General features: G+C 43.7%; 1 protein-coding gene across 4 annotated transcripts in view; it reads left to right on the top strand.

Annotated features, from left to right (window-relative positions):
- Nucleotides 1-20,865, top strand: part of SLC11A2 (solute carrier family 11 member 2) — a 51,532-nt gene that overhangs the window by 8,054 nt on the left and 22,613 nt on the right. Inside the window, exon 1 of one of the 4 annotated variants that reach the window (XM_049694117.1) lies at nt 11,848-11,984. The exons of 1 other annotated variant lie outside the window; for it this stretch is intronic. The gene's annotated coding sequence lies outside the window, so the exon portion shown is untranslated. Of the gene's footprint in view, nt 1-11,847; nt 11,985-12,241; nt 12,603-20,865 lie in introns of those variants that run through there. 2 more of the 4 variants (XM_004274325.3, XM_049694118.1) reach the window with 2 other exon arrangements.

Here is a 20,865-nt window from a genome sequence, read left to right as displayed (position 1 = left end):
CAACCTCAGTAAATATGTATTGTCAAGTTGCTCTCCAAAGTGATTGTGTCAGTTACAGGTTATGAGAGTCCTAGTTTCTCCACATCCTCACCAATGCTTAAAATGGTCAGACTTTCAGGTTATTACTAATCCAGTAGATGTGAAGTGAATCTCATTGTCAGTTTATTTTGCATTTCCCTGATTACTAGAGAGGTAGAGTAGGTTTTTCTATGTATTATCGGTTATTTGGATTTCTTCTTCTGGAAATTGACTATTCCTGCCTTTTGTCCATTTTTTTATAGAGTTGCTTCTCTTCTTCTTCTTCTTTATTATTATTATTGTTGTTGGTTTGTAGGAGTCCTTTACAGATACCCATCTTTTTCTGATACACATGTATGTTGCAGATACCTTCTCCCCATCTCCCTGTCTGTCACTTGTATTTTAACCTTGTTTGAGATGTCTTTTATGTAGGAGATTTTAATATTTGTTATAGTAAATTTTATCAAAATTGTCCATTTTTCATACTTCTGCTTTTTCTTAATTTAAGAAATTAGATCATGAGGATATTCTATTTTTTTTTCAGATAATTTTGAAGGTTTTGTTTTGTTTTGTTTTGTTTTACAACTTCAGGTCTTTCATTCACCTGGAGTTTATTTTTGCCTGTTCCTTTTCTGTCTTCTGAAACTTCTGGGGCTCACCATTTGATTCTTCATCACATTTCTCTCTAGTGAGAAATCTTAGGCACTCTAGGCATCTTACCTCCTCCTTCTGAGTTTTTCTCCTAGAAATAACAGAATGGGAATATAAATGAAGCTCCAGGCTTAGAAAACTAGCTCTTTGAAGGCCTGTAAAGAAGAAGCAAGTGGCAGAGATGCGGTAAAAGGAGTCACTGGGAGGAATCTCTGCAAAAGATGATACACAAGCGGTTCTTCCTACTTTACACAAAGAACCTAAGGCTCCTGAAGAAGAATTATGCCTGTGGGGAGAAAGAAGAGTTTCTGAGAGGGCTGGCCCTGAAAGAAAGGAGGTGTGGACTTGAGGCAGGATCCTTATGTCCTACTTTTTTTAAAAAAATATTTTTATTTATTTATTTGCTTGCGCTGGGTCTTAGTTGCGGCACACAGGATCTTCATTGCGGCATGCGGGATCTTTTAAGTTGCGGCATGTGGGCTCTTAGTTGTAGCATGTGGGATCCAGCTCCCCAACCAGGGATCGAAGCCAGGTGCCCCACGTTGGGAGCACAGAGTCTCAACCACTGGACCACCAGGGAAGTCCCCTTATGTCCTACTTTTAAAGTCCTTCCACATCTACTTTCTTATTTTACCTCTCTCCCCTACCTTCAAGCCCTGTGAGCCTTTTTTTTTTGTCTTGCACTAGCAGATTGAGAAACGGAGGCACATAGAGTCACATAGAATTTGTTGGTGAATTTAATGGAGAACCCAGGTCTCCTGATCATCACACTGGAAGGTTTCAGGCAAGCTCAGCTTGAAACCAATTTATGAGAGAAGATTTGTAAGAGAGGAGGCTAGCATTTCCAGAGGAGCAGAATCCCCAAGTACGAGAAGTAGTCTTTGATTTCTAGTGTAATCATTGCAGTCTTATTCATCATCAAAAAGCCTTTATCAGTGCCAGCTTGCAATGAGCAATTAAGGTAGACACTGAACTAAATTTAGAATGTATTGCTCATGAACATGGTCTAAGAATTCATACTCTGAGATTAATATAAGCAGATAACAAAGGACATATCTTTATGACAATAAAGAAGAGGTAGACCAATCTAGCTACTGTGGACAGTAAAGAATTAACGTCAAACATGTCAGAAGTCACTGCAATTCAAGGAAAAGAGCATCGCTGGGTGAAGAGCAGTGCCTAGTAGGGATAGGTTATAGGGGTTCCAAGTTCAGGGAAACTGTTACCAACCAGTTAGGGAGGGCAGGTCTCTTGCCTTCTGACTTCTTCCACTCCCTTCCACCTGCCACACACATGCCCCACCCCAAGCTTTTCCTCTTCTAGGCAACATAACCCTTGCTGAGGCTGAAGATCAGAGGAATTTTTACTTCGTGTTAGTCTTTGAATGAGGGGACCTTTACCCAGCATCAGTAGGAACCACCCTCAGGAGCCACTTTGCGCTGCCGGGCACGTCCACAGCACTTAGACCAAAAGGACAGAGGTGAGGACACTCCTGGAGAGAGGGTCTCCCCACCCAGCTTTGGCAGGGTCACCCACGATCTCTGCCATCAGCCTTGATGTTTCTTGTGGCACATGGCTCGTTATTCCACCTGCACCATTCACTAAGCTTCTCCTGGGTTCAGATTCTGTGGGAAAAAGGAAGCCCCTGCTTCAAGGTACTCTCAGTCCAGGCACATCTGCATATTCAGCAAGATTCCTAAATGTCTTACCTAGCTGAGTCAATATTAGAAAGACTCCATGGATTTTGGAGTTTAATATCACTCTCATAATATCACTATGAAATGTTCTAATGTAGGAAAATAAAGGATTAATATGTTCACACACACATGCAAATGTGTATGTTGCTAAATGCACACGTATTGCTCAGGGGGAACTCATTGGCCCTGTCTCAGGGTCTTTATACTTGCTTTTCCCTCTGCCTGGAAGTTCTCCTCCAGATAGCTATTCATGTGACTTGCTCTCTCACTTCGGTCAGATTTATCCTTCAAGGTGAGGTCTCCCCTAACCAGCCCCTCTGAAATAGTCCTTACCTCCCACGGCTGGCTCTTGCTGCTCCTTACCTTGCTCTTTAAATTTATTTTTTAAATAGAATTTATCACTGCCTGACATATGCTTACTGACTTGTTCATTATTTGCCCCCCTGTCCCCAGAAAGTAAGTTCCTTGAGCAGGAACTTTGTATGTCTTGATCACTGCTATTTTCCCATGTCCAAACAGTACCTGGCACATAGTAGATCCTCAACGCTGTATGAAATGAATGCAATCAAATGAAATGGAACAAACATATGTGTTTGTGTGTCCTTTTTCTAATGTTGTATGGTGACATTAAATAGAAGAGACCGAGATGTCTTCCTAAACTAACCCTATTCAGCTTTGGAAACTTGGTCATTCTGAATCTCTGACCCCACCTCTTGAGAAGACTTCTCACCAATCTCTTTTTCAGTCCAGGTGACTCACCCTCTAACTCCAAGGGTCAGCTCGTGTCCCAGGCACCCCTGGCCACTATTTTTGGTTTGAGACTCGGCTCGTAACCCAAACTAGGTGTCAGACAGAGCCCTGAGATTTTTGCTGCAACAATAGGGGAAAAGATACTCTTCCTGCTGGTGGGGAGGATTCCATCAAGCCCAGAGCAGATGGTGGCCATCATCCCACCATGCAGGCGGAACCTGTCTGAGAATAAAACCGCCCTGGAACTGAAGTAGAGCCCAGAGTGAGAGGGAGGTAGAAAGAAAGAGACAAGTGGACAGCAGCTTGGTTGATATTATCTGAGTCCCCAGTTGAAGCCCTGCCCAAAGCTAGCTATACCATTGGGTTAGGTGAGTGATTCAGTTTGCTTTGAACACAATCATTCTGAATTGGGTTTCTATCACTAGTAATCAAAAAACGAAACAAAGGAATTCCCTGCGATCCAGTGGTTAGGACTCGGCACTCACTACCAGGCCCGGGTTTGATCCCTAGTCAGGGAACTAATATCCCGCAAGCTGTGAGGAGTGGCCAAAAAAAAAAAAATTATGGGACTTACCTGGTGGCGCAGTGGTTAAGAATCGTCCTGCCAATGCAGGGGACACGGGTTCGATCCCTGGTCTGGGAAGATCCCACATGCTGTGGAGCAATTAAGCTCGAGTGTCACAACTACTGAGCCTGCGCTCTAGAGCCCACGAGCCACAACTACTGAAGCCCGCATGCCTAGAGCCCGTGCTCCGCAACAAGAGAAGCTACCACAATGAGAAGCCCGCACACCACACCAAAGAGTAGCCCCCACTTGCTGCAACTAGAGAAGGCCTGTGCGCAGCAATGAAGACCCAATGCAGCCAAAAAAAAAAAGGAAAGAAAATCATGTCTAATGCACATTTAGCTGTACTACATCAATTTTCACTTGTTTACTAAATGACACATGCAGGTTTTTACTTAAAACTTTTGAACATTTATATAGCTTACAAAATAATCTTGTATATATGTATCACATATATTTTAAATTTTTTATTTATTTATTTTAACATGTTTATTGGAGTATAATTGCTTTACAATGGTGTGTTAGTTTCTGCTGTATAACAAAGTGAGTCAGCTATACGTATACATATAGCCCCATATCCCCTCCCTCTTGCGTCTCCCTCCCACCCTCCCTATCCCACCCCTCTAGGTGGTTGTATCACTTAATTTTAGTATGAGTATGTGAGGAACGGTATATTCTTTTAGTAGGCTAAACTGAAGCTCAGAGAAATCAAGCAATTTATCCAACAACACACAGCTAATAAATAGCAGAGCAAGAACTCTAAGTAGTTATTTGGCTCTAAGTTCAAAGCCTAGTCTGTGGCTCTTCAGCTGCTTTCTTAAGTATCTGTGGAGTTTCTTCCTGATTTTTTTTTCTTTCTCTTAATAGAAGAGAAACTCTCTTAAAGACAGGACATTGCTCCTTGCCTTGAGTCTTAATCCCTAGGGCAGCTCCCTGGAATGAGCGGGGTTCAGTGTGGAGGGTTGGCTCTCACAGATTGCAAGGGTAGAGTTTGCCAGGTCTGTTCTCTCATCAAGGAGCTTGTAATCAGCTGGCTGAAATAATGCATATGTATTACAGTGGTGTTTTTCCACCTTTTTTAGACTACTACAGTAAGAAATTTTACATCAACCCAGTATACACACACACACATTATTAAAATAAAGTTTCACAAAATAATACCTACCTTAGTACTTGTGACAGTCTCTGATACTTCCTATTCCATTTTTTAAAAATTCTGATTGTGATGCACTAAATTGATTTCATAATCCAATCATGTATTGAGACCCAGTTTGAAAAGCACTGTTATAGATCACATATATATATAAAGTCAAATCCAAGCCAAAGTTCAATATTTCAAATGCTTGTTAAGTACTAATGATGTGATAGGTGCAGTAAATGATATAAAATTAATGTACAACTGTCTTTATGAGGCTCACAACTTAGTGGCAGAAATTAGAGAATAAACAAATAATTAGTAAAAGAAAAAATATGAGCCAAAAAAAGCACAAAGATTCAGGAGCAGAAGAGGTCACATCCCATGAGAATCAGGGTGGGTCGCATTTGAGTTAGGTCTTGAAAAATGGACAGGATTTCAATACTCGAAGTGTGGGTGCAGGTAACAGTAGGAGCCAAGGCACAGGGTCAGGCAAGCCCAGGTTGTGTTCAGGAAAGGCTTGAGAGAATCAGGAAAGGCTTTAAGGGGTGGGTCACATTTGAGTTAGGTCTTGAAAAATGGACAGGATTTCAATACTCGAAGTGTGGGTGGAGGTAACAGTAGGAGCCAAGGCACAGGGTCAGGCAAGCCCAGGTTGTGTTCAGGATGGAGAGAATATGAAATTCAACTGTAATGAAGGGTTTACATGGTGGAGAGATGGTGAGGTGGAAAGAAGGCTGGAACCATGGTGTGGGGAACCTTGAATGTCAGACGAAAAATCTATTCTGTATTTAAATTTGATAATGTGGGCATTAACACTCAGTTAATGTGTGCTCTCTTCCCCTTCCTTCTCCTCTTCTCTGTAGGCAATAGGGAGCCTTTGGAAGTTTCTAAGTGGGGAAGAGAAAAGATCAGATTGATCAGGAGGACCTTGAGGTTGTTGAGGTCAGAGGAGTGGAAGCCTAAGCAGGAAGGTGACAGCTGAAATAGACAGGGACAACTGACCTTGTGCAGATACGCTATAGTCATGGCATCGTTTGATGAGAGGGAGGATGAGGAATCCATGAGAACTTTCCATTTTCAAGCCCCAGAAACTGCAAATATAGGCAGATTGTAAGAACAAGATGGTCTGAGTAGAGAGGAGGATAGTTTGGGATACAGCAATGTTGACTTTCCAGCTGGATATCCGGGAAGAGAGACAAAGTGGCAGCTGTAGCTCGGGGAAAGAGGCTACAGAGAATAGCCCTCAAGACTCATCCTCTGGAAGGTGAAATGGTGCTGGGGCTGTGAAGGGATGCTGCCAGCCTTGGAGTCCTCCCTGAGGATACAGGAGTGAACAGGACAAAGTCCTGGCCCTCAAAGAGGATTAGAGACAAACAGGCAAAGCAATTCCATGGGATAGTGCTACGGGAAAGGGAAGAATACACTATAGGGTGTCACAGAAGACATACCTCACTCAGATATTGGGATCACAGAGGCCTTTCTGGAGGAAGGAACATCTAAAGTGAGACATCAATGGTGAGTAGGAGTTAGCTAGATGAAGGATGGACAGAGCAAGAATGTTGCAGCATAGGCACAATATGTGAAAAGACAGGAAGGGAAAAGAGAACATTGGTGCATTTGGGGAATAAAAAATATGGCGAGCATCCTTATGAGGCTGGTATTGTACCCAGTTCAGATAAAGAAATGGAACAAAAAGATTTAATAATTTACCCATGGTTTCTCAGTTGGCTTGACCTGGAATCCAGGTCTATTTTACCCTTAAGAGGCTGTTCTTTTTACTCTAACCTGTCCCATGAATGTCTCTAATGCTGAGTGGGTCCCCAGTATTATTACGTTGAAACTGCAGACAGATTGTTTCGAATTAGAAGACGACAAAGGAGTGAACCTAAGGAATGCCTACATGTAAGGAGTAGGAGGAAGAAAAGTCCCAGTTGAAGGTAGTAGGGAAAGAGCAATTCAAACGACCCAAAGAGCAGAGTGTGATGGAAGCCGAAGAAAGAGTTGTAAGTGGAATGGTAGCACCTTTCAAATATGGAGAAAGTTGAAGAGTTCGTGGGTTCTGACTCTACTTGGCAATGATGATCTCAATTAGCTAACGAGAAAGTAATTTCTAGGGTGGATCACAAAATGGTGGAAAAATGAGTGTTAAGGAAGTAGAGGAGTGCAGATCACTTTTTCAGACACACTAATTTCCGGATACAGAAAGTAGTAGGATGGGAAGCCAACTCCAAGATGGAGGCAGTATGTTTATTAGGAAGTGATCTTGGGATAGACACTAAGGGAAGGGAAGGCAGCAGTCTGCACAGGAGAAGTTGAGCTGTGATACAGGATAAAGGCTTAGCCAACCTTCAGAGCTGTCCCGGTTGGGATGAGAGGGATGAATCTTTACATTCCCACATAGATCAGTCATTTGATGTGGGCTGCCTGAGAAAGGGGCCTGACGTGAGGCCTGAGGCCAGCAGCATCCCCACTCCAAACAGGGGTAATAAGTCCTTCTTTCTCAAAGGGGATCCTTCCTGTGCATTCCAGCATTATCACAGGGAAGAATATTTTCAGGATAGAGGAAGACTCAATTTTGGAAATAGAAACATAAATATAAACAGATATAGCCTAGTTATTTGTCTTCATTGCCTGACAGCCATAACATATTAAAAAATGGGATAATATATTTATGGAACACCTCCTATGTATCTGGCTTTTGTTAGCACCTGGTGTACAAAGATAAGATAATCGCCCCTATTGAGAAGTTCACATTTTAGTGGGAGAAGAAAGCACACAAATATTAACCCACTAAGGGGCTGTGCTTATCTTATTTGTGTTGTATCTGTACCACCCATCCTCTGCCTGGTGTGTAGTTATTTTCAATAAATATATTCAGAATGAGTTGGGGCTAGAGTAGAGTAAGGAGTGTTTGGGTAGCAGACAGAATGTAGAGCTAATGCTGCCTGGAGGAGTCAGGGAATGCTCCAACACGGGGATATTTTAGTGGAAGCTATAACAATAGCAGTAACTACAACAATAATGAGTTTTCCAGGTAAGGAAGGTATATGGCTGTTAGCGTAACTGACGCCATCTTGACCCTTACAGTTCCTCTTCTCCTTCCCCTGACCCAACCCAGGACTGTACTGTGCCGTGAATCACTTCCCTGTTACCAAGTGGTTTGTAGTTAATAGATATTTTTTTATAATCATTAGGACCAGGTGGCCCCGATGCTCTGTTGGTCCCCAAACAATGACGACAACCTTCGCTGATGTATTCCCTCGAGACTTGTTACCCATTCATAAATCTTGGCTTAGGAATGCACATCCTGTTTCGAGCACCTACCCCCACACCCTAGGTTAACTGTAAAATTGTCCCAATGGCCCTTTGGTGGTGTGGAGCGCAGTTGCGAATGCCTCTGGATCGTTATTTGCCCAATCCCACCCTGTGAGTAAGTTACCATATAATAAACTGATCCATTGATTATATGGAGCTGCCTGCCTTGCTTTTCTGTCTCGAGGTGCTTTCTCAGTTTGATGGGCACTTTTTGTTGCCTGCGTCCTCCGACAGAAAGGGAGGGTTGGAAGGAGTGAATTTCAGACAGTTGTTTCAGGGAAAACAAAAGCATGAAAAAGAATACTTGGAGAATGGATGGGAGGTGACTATGGGAGGAAAAGTCTCCTATTTAAATAAAGAGCACACATGATGCAGATACATATTCACATCTATTTAGAAATCAGTTGGCTATCGTGGTAATGTGGAATGCTCAGTGAATTTACATTAATAGGATTTTATAAAAGAGATCATTTCCGAGCTAGAGATTTGAATGGAAGGGAATTGTTTTAGGTGTGTAAGATGGAGGCATTATGGTATGGTAGTTGGAGTGCTGGCTCTTGCATCTAACCAATTTGTGTTCAAAGCCTGGCTCTGTCACTAACTTGCTGTGTGTCTTTAGGCAAGTTACTTAACCTCCCTTAGACTCAGGTTCTTAATATGCAAAATAAAGATTACAGTTCTTGCCTCACAAATTTATTGCGAGGATTAATTCCTGTTTATAACGTGTTAAATATGGGGTTTGATACATAATAAGAATTCCATTAATGTTGTCAGTTACTATAAGTGAACAGTGGGGATCTAGTAGGAAAGAGTGGAGTGTGTACGTTGGGAGCAATTCCTGAGGCAATAGAGGGGGCTATGGTAGAGTCTCATTGTAAAATGCATTCCTATTTTGGAAGTCCTAAACCAAAATAGGGCCTTTTCCTGCAACAGGTTAGTTCATGGGTGATTTCATATTTCTTCTTTTTTTCTTCTACTTTCCCATGAAGGGGAACAAATTGAGCCCCAATCTAAGGCGGTTTTTTTTGTTTTTATTTTTTGCGATACGTGGGCCTCTCACTGTTGTGGCCTCTCCCGTTGCGGAGCACAGGCTCCGGACGCGCAGGCTCAGTGGCCATGGCTCATGGGCCCCGCCGCTCCGCGGCATGTGGGATCCTCCCGGACCAGGGCACGAACCCGTGTCCCCTGCATCGGCAGGCAGACACTCAACCACTGAGCCACCAGGGAAGCCCTCTAAGGCAGTTTTGCCTTAGGGAACTTGTCTGCTGTAGAACAAGGACAAAGAGATAGGTCAAGTTGTAATGAGACGACTTTTAGTACTTGAATGAAGAGATCTTCATCTTGGGTCGAGGACAGAAGATCCATAGTTCCTTCTACTGACTCTATGGCTGTTCTGTGTAGGCACTAGAGCCTCTTGCTAGAAGATGGATATGAATTGATTGCTGCTTTTCTTTCTTTTCCATTCTAACGTAATTTTTTCTATCACATTTATTGCATATGTTTTTTAAGCAGATTTTCCTTAAAACTACCAGAAAACTTCCTGAAGCCAGCAAGGTCCTCCTTCCAGTATCCTACCCATTCTCCTCACCCCACTCCAATGCCTCTCCTTTCCAGCTTTGCCTCCAGCTGGCGTACTAAACTATATTTGTCTGAGGCAAATTCCACGCCCCCCCCCTTTTTTTTTCCAGCTCCTCTCTTCCTGGATTGAGAAATCCTGGCTTGCTCTGGATTTTTTTTTTTTTTGTCAGTCTCAGGTGTTTTTTCTTTTTCCCTTTGACATCAGGAACAGAGTCCTGGGTTTGTGTGGCTTTGTTGTCCACCTGTGGATCACTGATTGACCAGGCTGATGCCAGCGGGTCCTTCCGATCCCAAGGGATGGACTGGTTGGCATTTTCACCCATACTCTGAGACTGCCTATAATTGCATTGGTGCTGCACATACCTATGTGGAAAATATCTGGACTGTCAGGCTTGGGGTTAATTGGTTTCAGCTTACATCTCAGGGGAGCAGAGTCCTAGTGCACATGCAGCCCTGGTTCAAGTGCCCAAACCAGCTTCCCTCCAAGGGGAGTGGCGTCCTGAAGGAAAGCAATTCCTTTTTCTCCACCCCTTTCAACCACTGGCACACACAGGCCTGCCTCTAGCTCCTGTGAAATGAGACAGAGATGAAATCTTAGAATAAAAGTTTTCAAATGCAATTCATTGTTCATCAATACCCAGGAGTGGCAGGTATATATGCTTCCCTTTTCATGAGAGGTCAAAGATGAAATTTATGCTTTGAAGGGTGTGGTTTGCTTCTTGAAATTCCATGCGGTGTCTTTAACAATGTGCTGCCCAGAGCAGCCTAAAGTGCCCTTATCTAACCAAGGGAGGCACATTTGTCTGCATATATAGAGGCAGGAGACAGGAGCCGGCACTGGGAAAAGTTAAACCCAGCCTGCACAATGAAGAAACAGCTTAAGAAGGAGGCAGCTCCACACATAGAGCTAAGTAAGTAGCCAGCAAGTAAGTATGCAACAGCCCAGGGAAGTTGCCCACCTGAGCAGACCTGGAACGAGAGAAGGATGGCTCCAGCCATGTTATTTTCTAGTTGCAGTAGAAGTTCCCAAAGGAAAGGTTCTGGTCTGGAGGGACTTCATCAAGCCTTTCTGAAACTCCCCATATGTGCTGTAGAGAGATTCTCAGAACTAATTTGTGCATTTTCTTTTCTCTCTAGGAGAAATTCTGTATGGAAACTAGCCTGTACCAGATAACTGATGAAGCTCAGCCCAGTTTTTTTGGGTCCTTGAATTTGTTTTTACTTTGTACTTTATTTGGATTTTCCTTTTTGCAGTTTACTCTCCTTTCCTCTTCTCTTGGACTCTTTTACCAACTAATAAAAATTTCTCCTAGCAGTTTTTACAGGAAGAAAGATGTTGGAGGGGTTTATGCTTTTCCTCTCTAGGCCTATGACTTGGTTAGATAAGCTTGGTTACCTTTAATGAAAGCAGTTATGGGGGCGATATGGGGCGCGGGGAGAGGGGTGTCTAAGAATGTTTCTGTTAGCTCTAAACGACATTGTAGAAAATTAGGGTGGTTAGTCAGACTATTTTCTCCACTCTAAAGCACCACAAGTCTGGTCATCATCTTCAGAGAAAGACTCTGGTATGTGAGATTGAAACTGCGGATGGAGTGGGACTACTTTTGGGTAGATGGAGAATAAAGTTTGGGGGAAGAAGTGAGGCAGCTGCGTAGGAGAGCGGAAAACAATTCATTACCGAAGCTTGGGAATAGGGCAACTGATGCAGCCGAAATGGCTGCACTAGCTGATGTTTCGCGGTTCCTCCCAGGTGTGGGGTGCTGTTGGTGGGGCAGCAGATACTATGATGTGGCTCTGGGGCCGAGAGGAAATGGTCCTGCCAGGTGGCTATACTTTGTAGGATGGAGCTGTATCTCTCACAGAGCCGCGTCTCAGAAGAAATGATCTTGATTTCCAGGACCTAACGTGAGGCCGCGGCGAATTACAGCAGGAAACTTACGTGTCTGCAGGTTGCCAGCGGGGTGGAAGACTCCAACCCACACTGTGGGTTGGACCAGCGCGAGCACTAGCTCTGCAGGAGACAGCTCCCGCCGGGGCCGCCGTGGCCCCGCCTCCAGCCTGACCTGGGGAGGGCGGAGCCCCGGAATTTGCCGTCGGCCCGCCTTGCTCGCCGGCAGCCGAGGGGAATACGGAGAATCCAGCCAATAGGAAGGTGCAGCTGCGGTCCTGTCGGCCAATCGCGGGGCGTGTAGGGGGTAGGTTGGCGTGGCACTGGTTCCAGGGGTATGGAGCATCTGGCGCGGGGACAGACTGTCAGGTGGTTGCTGAGCCGGTAAGGTGGGGTGCAGGGCAGGTCAGAGGTCACGCGGACGCCCGGCTTTCCCCGGGTTCCCCGGATGGAGGGCTGCCCTGGGAGCTGGCGCCGGGGCCAGAATGGGGCGTGCGGGGCGCCGAGCGGGGCTGCGAGGGGCGGCACGGGCTTTGAGGGCCTGGGCGCGGGGTCCAGATGGAGCCGCATTATTCGAAGGAAGACCGAGAGGAGGGAGCGGGGGGGCGGGAAGAAAACGCCAGAGGTTGCAGCGGCCTCACCCCTTTCCCTTCGCGGCCTAAGAGAAATGGCCGAACCCCCGGCCGGACCAGCCGCGGGGCCGGGACCCGTGATCGACGGTGCGCTGACCCCGTTTCACGCCGCGGAAGAGGCCGACGGCCACGGGGCAAGGTCCCCGCGGCCGCCTTCTTATCTGCGGAGACCTGGCGCCCGTCTGCTCCCTGGGCTTCCCTTCGCCCCACTTCAACAAAAGAATTCATTTTACTTCAGCCGACATCCAGGGAGCGCCTTCGTGTGAGGGGCCTGGGCAGGCCGCTGAGTACTTGTGTGTAGATTGGTTTTAGGGCTGTTTGTGCAGCCTCCAGGCTCCAGGCACCTTTGTAGGGGGCATTATTGTGCACGGTATGTGAGTGGGGTGGCAGCTCTCCATTTGTTTGGTTTCATATGTCCCTGCTTTTAAAGCTATGCTAATTTTTTTGATGTTACGCCTTTGGGTTCATTTTCACTTGGTTTCCCCAAATTCCCTTCATATATCAGATTATTTCAAAGAGCATCATTGGGGGAGAAGTTGGGGAACCTGGGCTTGGAATTTCCTGTGTGTCAAGTGAAGATACTCTCATATCGTGCACTGCTTTCAAAGGAGCGTTATGAAGTTAAGGGAATGTGACATCTCTTTAAAGTGAAAAGCAAAAGCAAAAATTATATGGAAGGGGAGGCAAGAGGAGACGGGTTTCCAGAGGTCATAATTCTAGTGAATATTGGTGAAACCAGGGGACACTGTGTTTCTACCTTGACTCCAGTGGAATCTGAACCCCGACTAGTTTGCAGCACTTCTTGGCTCTGTAAACCTTTGAGCAAGGTGCTTCTTTGTTCTTTTGTTTCCACATACTTAAAATGGGGGTTGATAATATCAATCTTAAAGAGTTGGTGGTGAGTATTAAATGTGTTAATATTCTTAAAGTGCTTAGAACAATTCCTGGCATTTAAGAGTTTTATTATTACCTACAAGTACCTTCTTCCCCCTAAAAGATTCCACACTAAAAGAATTCTGACCTTATTACTTATCCTTCTTCAAAATCCTGTGAGCCTATTGCCAATGAACCCTTAGGCCTGTTTTCCATCCACGTCATTCATGATCTGAGGCTATAGTAGAGTTAACGTGTGACTAGAGGTTTTCTGCTGGGTGTTTATCATTAAATAAGGTTGGAAACTTCCTCTATACAGTACTGGGTCTGTCCATGATAGCTGTGTTGGGTAAATGAAAACTTCTTTGACTGTTTAGTTTTTCATTGGATGATATTTCATTTACAGTCTTGGCCTAGACACAGTTTTTTTTGGACCCAATACCAAAAAGGCCATGATTACAGCATTCTTGGTTTCTCATGTTTCCCGGATGGCTGGGACTTGGGCGGGGAATTTCTGGGCAGCCTGGCAGCACTTCTGGTAGTGAATGGGGAAGCTTCTAATCTTCCCCATTCTAATTCTAATTCTAATCTAATCTTCCTCTACTGTTAGGAAATCAGCGGTGATCCCTTGGAATACTCCACAGAGCTCCTAAGCAGCTTTGGTTCAGTTTTGACTCAGTGAAGTGAAGGTTAGAGGTTAGAGAGTCGTATCTATTGATACAAAGCAGCATCTTTTCTACTTGACCTATAGTGCTAAGAGCTTGGGTGGGTGCTGTGGAATCAAAGACATCTTTATTCCCTGTTTCCTTACTGTGTATGTCTGCTGCCATACTTATGCCCTTTCTGTGAGCTTAAAAGTCCCTCTCAGATTCTCTTGGTACTGTCCGGAAGGTTCTAATGGAAGACTTTTTTGTCTTCCAGTTCTTCCCTTCCAAGAAAGCTGCTGTTTATACAGGTAGCATTACTGGGAACTAATCACAAAATGAGAAACTTTGAGTTTACTAAAAAGAACATCGCTTACTGCACAGTCTTGCTGGCCTAGTTTGACTGAAGTACACATAGTGTGAGTTTAGTTATTTAGCTTTGGAGTAAGATAGTTTAGTACTTGTATAAGGTTGAAAGTTGGATGTTGGCTTGGTGAGAGTGGAGGACAGTGTCTTTGTGAAACCTCTGTGCTTTAATAAGGACAGGGAGTGACACCTTTAAAGAGTTGAGTGTTTGAGGCAGAAAGGGAAGACCTTTTGCCTTAATATTGTTGTCATCTTTATCATGTGAGTCCCTCTGGTTTTAATAAAATATTTTGGAAAAGAAGAGGCAGGGAGTATTTGACTGTACCAAATGTAAGGAGTTAGAAGTCCTAGATCCTTGTTGTCGCACCCATCCGATGCCATTTATTCTTTTGATAATTTAACAGACATGTATTGAACAATTAACATTTATTGGCCCCTGGAGACACAAAGACAAGGCCTCCGGGTATCATCAGGAATATCATGGATATAATAAAACAACAATGTATTATGAACTATAATAACATCAGAATGGAATATAAAACAGTTGGCCAGGGATGATAAAAATATATTTATTGTCTAATTCCTCTTCCACTTTTTTAAAAATTAATTTATTTATGGCTGCGTTGGGTCTTTGTTGCTATGCGCAGGCTTTCTCTAGTTGTGGTGAGCGGGGGCTAGGCTTCGTGTGGTGCGCAGGCTTGTCATTGCGGTGGCTTCTCGTTGTGGAGCATGGGCTCTAGGTGCGCGGGCTTCAGTAGTAGTGACACGTGGGCTCAGTAGTTGTGTCTTGCGGGCTCTAGAGCTCAGGCTCAGTAGTGGTGGCGCATGGGCTTAGGTGCTCCGAGGCATGTGGGATCTTCCCAGACCATGGCTTGAACCTGGGTCTCCTGCATTGGCAGGCAGATTTTTTAACCACTGTGCCACCAGGGAAGTCTTCCACTTTTAATTTAAGGTCAGAGTAACTTACATTTTTTAGTGTAAGGACCAGTTCCCAGTAAAGACTTAAATTAGGAAATTAGGGTTCTCAGGCTTGTCTTTGTGCTTATTGCTAATAGGTCATCTTGTGTGGGTTATTTTTGTTTGTTTTGGTCCCATTTATCACTAACAATCAAGCGTCTATTAAAATTCCTAGGTAATGAAAGGAGGCTACACGTTAACTATTGAACTTGTAGCAGGTTCCAAAGAGCAGAAGGAGGCATGTATGAGGCTGGAGAATCTTATATGTATTGTCTGTCTTTACAGACAGTTTTTCTTTGCTTTAAGCAAAGAAACATTGAGGAAGATATGTACTTAAAATTGTTAGGGTCAGTCTGCATTGGGGGGCCAGTATCTGTCATTGGAATAAATAAGTTGAATGTAATCTAATAATAATCTTTCTTCACATTTGCCAGAGAACAGCTACTTAAGCAAGTATAAGGGCAAAGCACTTTTTTTCTGAGGCAAGAAGTGGGTATAGACTGATTTAATAGACTTTCTTACTTCATTGTAAAGAGGTCTTTGAAATTTTCACAGAGCTCGGAGTTGTGTTCCGGGGTAGATGTGTCACGCCAGGAGGCCAGGTTGGGCCGCGAAAGGGAAATGCAGTGCTGTAAACTTCAGGTTGGGAGGAAATCGGGGGAAGCCTCACACTGTGAGAGTCGGGAGGAACAAAGACCAAGTTATAGTTTCTGGAAGTAAGATATTAGTGACCCTGGTGTGTGAGCAGTCAAGGAGATTTGAAGCTGGCTAAGCCTCAGAGCTCTGAGCAGAGAAAGTGAAGAGCTCTATTTAACGGGTATTAATTGGGCCCTTGTAATTCTGAAGTCTCTGGTTGATGGGTGATATTTTTGTCTAAAAGTTCAGTACTTCTTGACAGCCTGGCCACGTTTCTCCCCACTGTTATCGTCTTTGACACCCAGGCAGCCGGTTTTATTATCAACTGTACTCTTCCTCCCCTTATCTTACCCCCTCTCTCCTCTTCTTGCTGCTTAAGATTTTCTCTTTCTCTTCTTTCTTTATCATTAGATGTTCTCCATGTCAGGTTTTCCTTTCAACCGTCAAACAGATTTTCAAAAGTCTAACTCAGGTGGAAGTAGCAAACTTGATGCTGAGCTGAAAATTGTAGTTCTCTGGTAGACTAAGGGAGGTGTCTCCAATTTTGAGATTATTACTATGGAATACAAAGTCAGTAACATGAACAGTCTGTCTCAGTGGCCATTGTGCCAGAGAGAGAGAGCGAGAGAGAGGATCTGATGTGTGTTAAGCACATTGTACAATAGCAACACTGTTTGTACTTTATGAACTGGGTGTGCTTGTGTGACTTTCAGCTTACCGAAATATTACTCACTTAGGTAGAGGGGATTAGAGTTTCCAGGCCTTTTTCTTAAACTAAAGGGTATTAGAGTTTCCAGGCCTTTTTCTTATACTAACACCAGAGGGGCTTTTCGCTTTGTTCTTGTCAGGAAGTAGATGTAATCTGTCTCCAACCTTTTTTTCATTTTGTCATTTTATATCAAATTCATTTTAATGAGAGAAAAATAGGATTATTTTTTATTCAAATTGAAAAAATAATTCCAAACTTCACATCCTCAATTATAATTTAGAAATTCACATGGCTTTTCTAAGCTGTTTCTCTCCCATCATCCCCAGTGGGGGCAAATTGAGTTTTGGAATTAATTAGATGTATATCCTGATGGAAAGACTCGGAAATTGGTGCTTCTTTATTGACCTGGAATGGAAAAACAGAGGAAGTAATAATTTCTCATTTTAAAAAATGGCTAGTAATATTCCTTATTAAAATACGTAGGGTTCAGACAGCAGTTAGATCTGTTTGAACCACTGAATATTTCAGTTTTGTTGACTCCCAGTCATCAGGGGTAGGAGCTCACCTTCATGAAGAACATCTTGCACAGCATAGATGTTAGATGAACAGTCATGATTTAGTAGGAATATCAAGTGCTTTAGCCTTAAAAGTAGACCTTTAGAGAAAAGGGAATTTTAGAAGGATCTGGAAATCTTTACATTTTCTTCAAAACAAATGGAATTGTTTTTTTATCACAGCTCCTTTTTATTCTCTAATAAACAACTTGGGGATCACTTTTTAAAGCCTGTACATCTGGCAGTTTCCACTTTGTCACCAGCATGGCACTGAACGTTGGCTGAGGAAACATCAACAGGGAGAAGAGATGGCTTTGGCAGCAACTTTAAACATTCCTGTTCACATTTTTTTTTTTTTTTTGCGGTACACGGGCCTCTCACTGTTGCGGCCTCTCCCGTTAAGGAGCACAGGCTCCGGACGCGCAGGCTCAGCGGCCATGGCTCACGGGCCCAGCCGCTCCGTGGCATGTGGGATCTTCCCGGACCGGGGCACGAACCCGTGTCCCCTGCATCGGCAGGCGGACTCTCAACCACTGCGCCACCAGGGAAGCCCTTCCTGTTCACATTAATCAATTGATTCCATGCACACTTCTCTAGTTGCCTCTATGAAACTTCTTTTCCTACTTAATGTTGTCTCTGATTTTATTTATACAAGGTGGGGGGAGGAAAAAAGGGGAGAGGAATTAGAGGACTGTTCAAAGACATTCCTCTCCGAAACTTAAAATTAATTTTAGGGAGACCTTTGCAACAATGAACGTAGTTCTAAAATCAGTGAAATGGTTTGTGGTGCCTTTGCTCTCTGTAGAAGAATTTTATAAGAAAAAAATTAATTTAAATTCAAACTTCTTTTTAACCATAGGGGGAAGACGTTTAAGTTGAAGTTATATATGTGCTTTAATACTCAGTATTTCATACTTTCTTGGTGGCAATTTTTTTTTTTTTTTTTTTTTTGCCGGCACGCGGGCCTCTCACTGCTGTGGCCTCTCCCGTTGCGGAGCACAGGCTCCGGACGCGCAGGCTCAGTGGCCATGGCTCACGGGCCCAGCCGCGCCGCGGCATGTGGGATCTTCCCGGACCGGGGCACGAACCCGTGTCCCCTGCATCGGCAGGCGGACTCTTAACCACTGCGCCACCGGGGAAGTCCTCTTGGTGGCAATTTTAAAAACTGATTTGGGCTATCCAAATTGTTCTTCTAGAGTTCTTGTAAATGATAAGAGAACACATGGAATTATTATTAATTAAATGTTCGGCATTTATTATAGCTAGTATGTGTTTGGGGCGGTATAATTGTTTATTTTGATATAATTTCAGACTTACAGACGAGTTGCAAGAATAGTATTAGGGAATAAATGCTTTCAGGATAGGGTGATATGATAGTAGTAAGCAGCAGGTGCTTTGGGGGAACATGAAAGAGGGCCGTTTAACCCAAATTAGGGAGTCAGGAAACACTTTCCTGAGGAGAATTTTTCTAATTCTTTGCATTCAGGTGAAACTTCCAAATCACAATTTCAGAGCTTGGTTGTTTGCACACTGAGTCAAAGTAGTAGTAAGTTAAGCTTGAGGCCATATATGCCCGCTAACCAGACGGCTTCAGATCTCTGATTGTGCATTGTGAAGCTTTATCAGAGAGAACTGGTAAGTCCCTGAAGTGTTCATTGAGAAACTGAACGTCCCTGAGGTGTTCGTTGAGAAACTGAGTAAACCTATGTGACCTTTATGTTTTAAAAAAATAAACAATACAGGTACATGGTAAAAAAAATTTTTTTAAGTGCAAAACCGTATACAGTGTATATTCAGTGAGAGGTCTTCCTTTTCTCCTGACCTCTTTTGTGCTCCCCCACTGCTTCCTCTTAGGGACGGCAATACCAGCTTTTGGCATGTCCTTTGGATATCGTCTGTACATGTATGTGTGTATTCTCTCTCTCTCTCTCTCTTTCTCTCTTTTTTGCTACATAAATGATAGCATGCTGTTCTATAAACTGGGTTTTTAACTTCACAGTATATCTTGGAGATTGTTTCCTATTAATCCATATAGATCTGCCTTATTTATGGCATTCCATCCTATAAATGTACTAGGTTGTTTCAGTCTTTTTACACTACAAACAGTGCTGTGGGAAATATTCTTGCACATACTTCCTGTGGGACTGTTTCTTTAGTATGCATTCTTAGAAATGGAATTGCTGCGTCAAAGGATATGTAGGCTTTTGACATTTAGACAGAAAATGTAATTAGCATTCTTATCTTTTAAATAGTCTTACAACTTTTGAGAAGGAATCAGATAAAATAGTTATTACATTGAACCATGAGTGCCATTTTTTTCCTGCTGTCGATTGCTGTTCGAGAGGAGGAAACTTACTGGCTTTAAGAAAAGGTGACACTTAGTGATTGGGGGTGAGCTAGAATATCAAAGCAGTGTTAATCATAGTTATCAGAGTACTGCTGGATTGATTCTTGTTGCTTGTATCTCCACTTGATCTTTTTCTTTCTTTTTAATTTTCTTTTTATTTATTTATTTTTGGCTGATTTATTGGGTCTTTGTTGCTGCGTGCGGGCTTTCTCTAGTTGCGGCAAGCAGGGGCTACTCTTCGTTGCTGTGTGCGGGCTTCTCATTGTGGTGGCTTCTGTTGCGGAGCATGGGCTCTAGGCGCGCGGGCTTCAGTAGTTGTGGCACTCAAGCTCAGTAGCTGTGGCTTGAGGGCTCAAGAGCTCAGGCTCAGTAGTTGTGGCGCACGGGCTTAGCTGCTCCGTAGCATGTGGGATCTTCCCGGACCAGGGCTCGAACCCGTGTCCCCTGCACTGGCAGGTGGATTCTTAACCACTGCTCCACCGGGTCAGCCCGATCTTTTTCTTAGCATAATTAAATGACTGAAATGACCTGGTGGTATGGTCCTAGAGAGCAAAACTGTCTTGCTCTTAACTTACTGCTTCCTTATGGGTGTTAAATTTTCATGGAGACTTAAATACTGTGCAGCACACCAAGCATACTGACCCTCTATTCCCTGCCCTAGTTATATTCTCTAGACACTATAAACAGTGGAGTTTATAGTTTGTTGACTCAATGTTTTGATGAGAAAGTTGGAATCTAGGGAATTCCCTGGCGGCCTAGTGGTTAGGACTCGGTGCTTTCAGTGCCGGGGCCCTGGTTTGATCACTGGTCAGGGAACTAAGATCCCGCAAACCGAGAGGTGCTGCCAAAAAAAAAAAAAAAATGTTGGAATCTAGAATCATTTCCTCTCTTGGAATAATATATTTCTGAGACTTCACAGAGAAAACCAGACTTCTTGTATTTTATCGGCTCTATAAGTAATTATGGGAGTAATCACTTAAAATACTAATAGTAATTATTAAAAATTTTATCTTGAGATATTTCTGTTTAAAATTATTTAACACCTTTTCACATTTCAGACTTGGGGAAAAACACACTACTATCTCAATTTGTTTTTTTAAAAAAAAGAAATTATTTATTTATTTATTTATGGCTGCGTTGGGTCTTCATTGCTGCACGCGGGCGTTCTCCAGTTGTGGCGAGCGGGGGCTACACTTTGTTGCAGCGCGCAGGCTTCTCATTGCGGTGGCACCTCTTGTTGTGGAGCACGGGCTCTAGGCACGTGGGCTTCAGTAGTTGTGGCATGCGGGCTCAGTAGCTGTGGCTCGCGGGCTCTAGAGTGCGGGCTCATGAGTTGTGGCACATGGGCTTAGTTGCTCTGCGGCACGTGGGATCTTCCCGGACCGGGGCACGAACCGTGTCCCCTGCATTGGCAGGCGGACTCTCAACCACTGTGCCACCAGGGAAGCCCCTTGCTTTTTAAATATAAGTTTTAAAGGCCTGTTTTGGATAGGAATCTTACTCACATGTGTTAAACACTTCTGTGCCTTCTGAAGCAGGATATCAGT

The sequence above is a fragment of the Orcinus orca genome, chromosome 11 (genome assembly GCF_937001465.1).
Source record: "Orcinus orca chromosome 11, mOrcOrc1.1, whole genome shotgun sequence".
In the NCBI taxonomy this organism is placed as follows: Eukaryota; Metazoa; Chordata; class Mammalia; order Artiodactyla; family Delphinidae; genus Orcinus; species Orcinus orca.
This window is presented reverse-complemented; position numbering and strand designations above follow the sequence as displayed.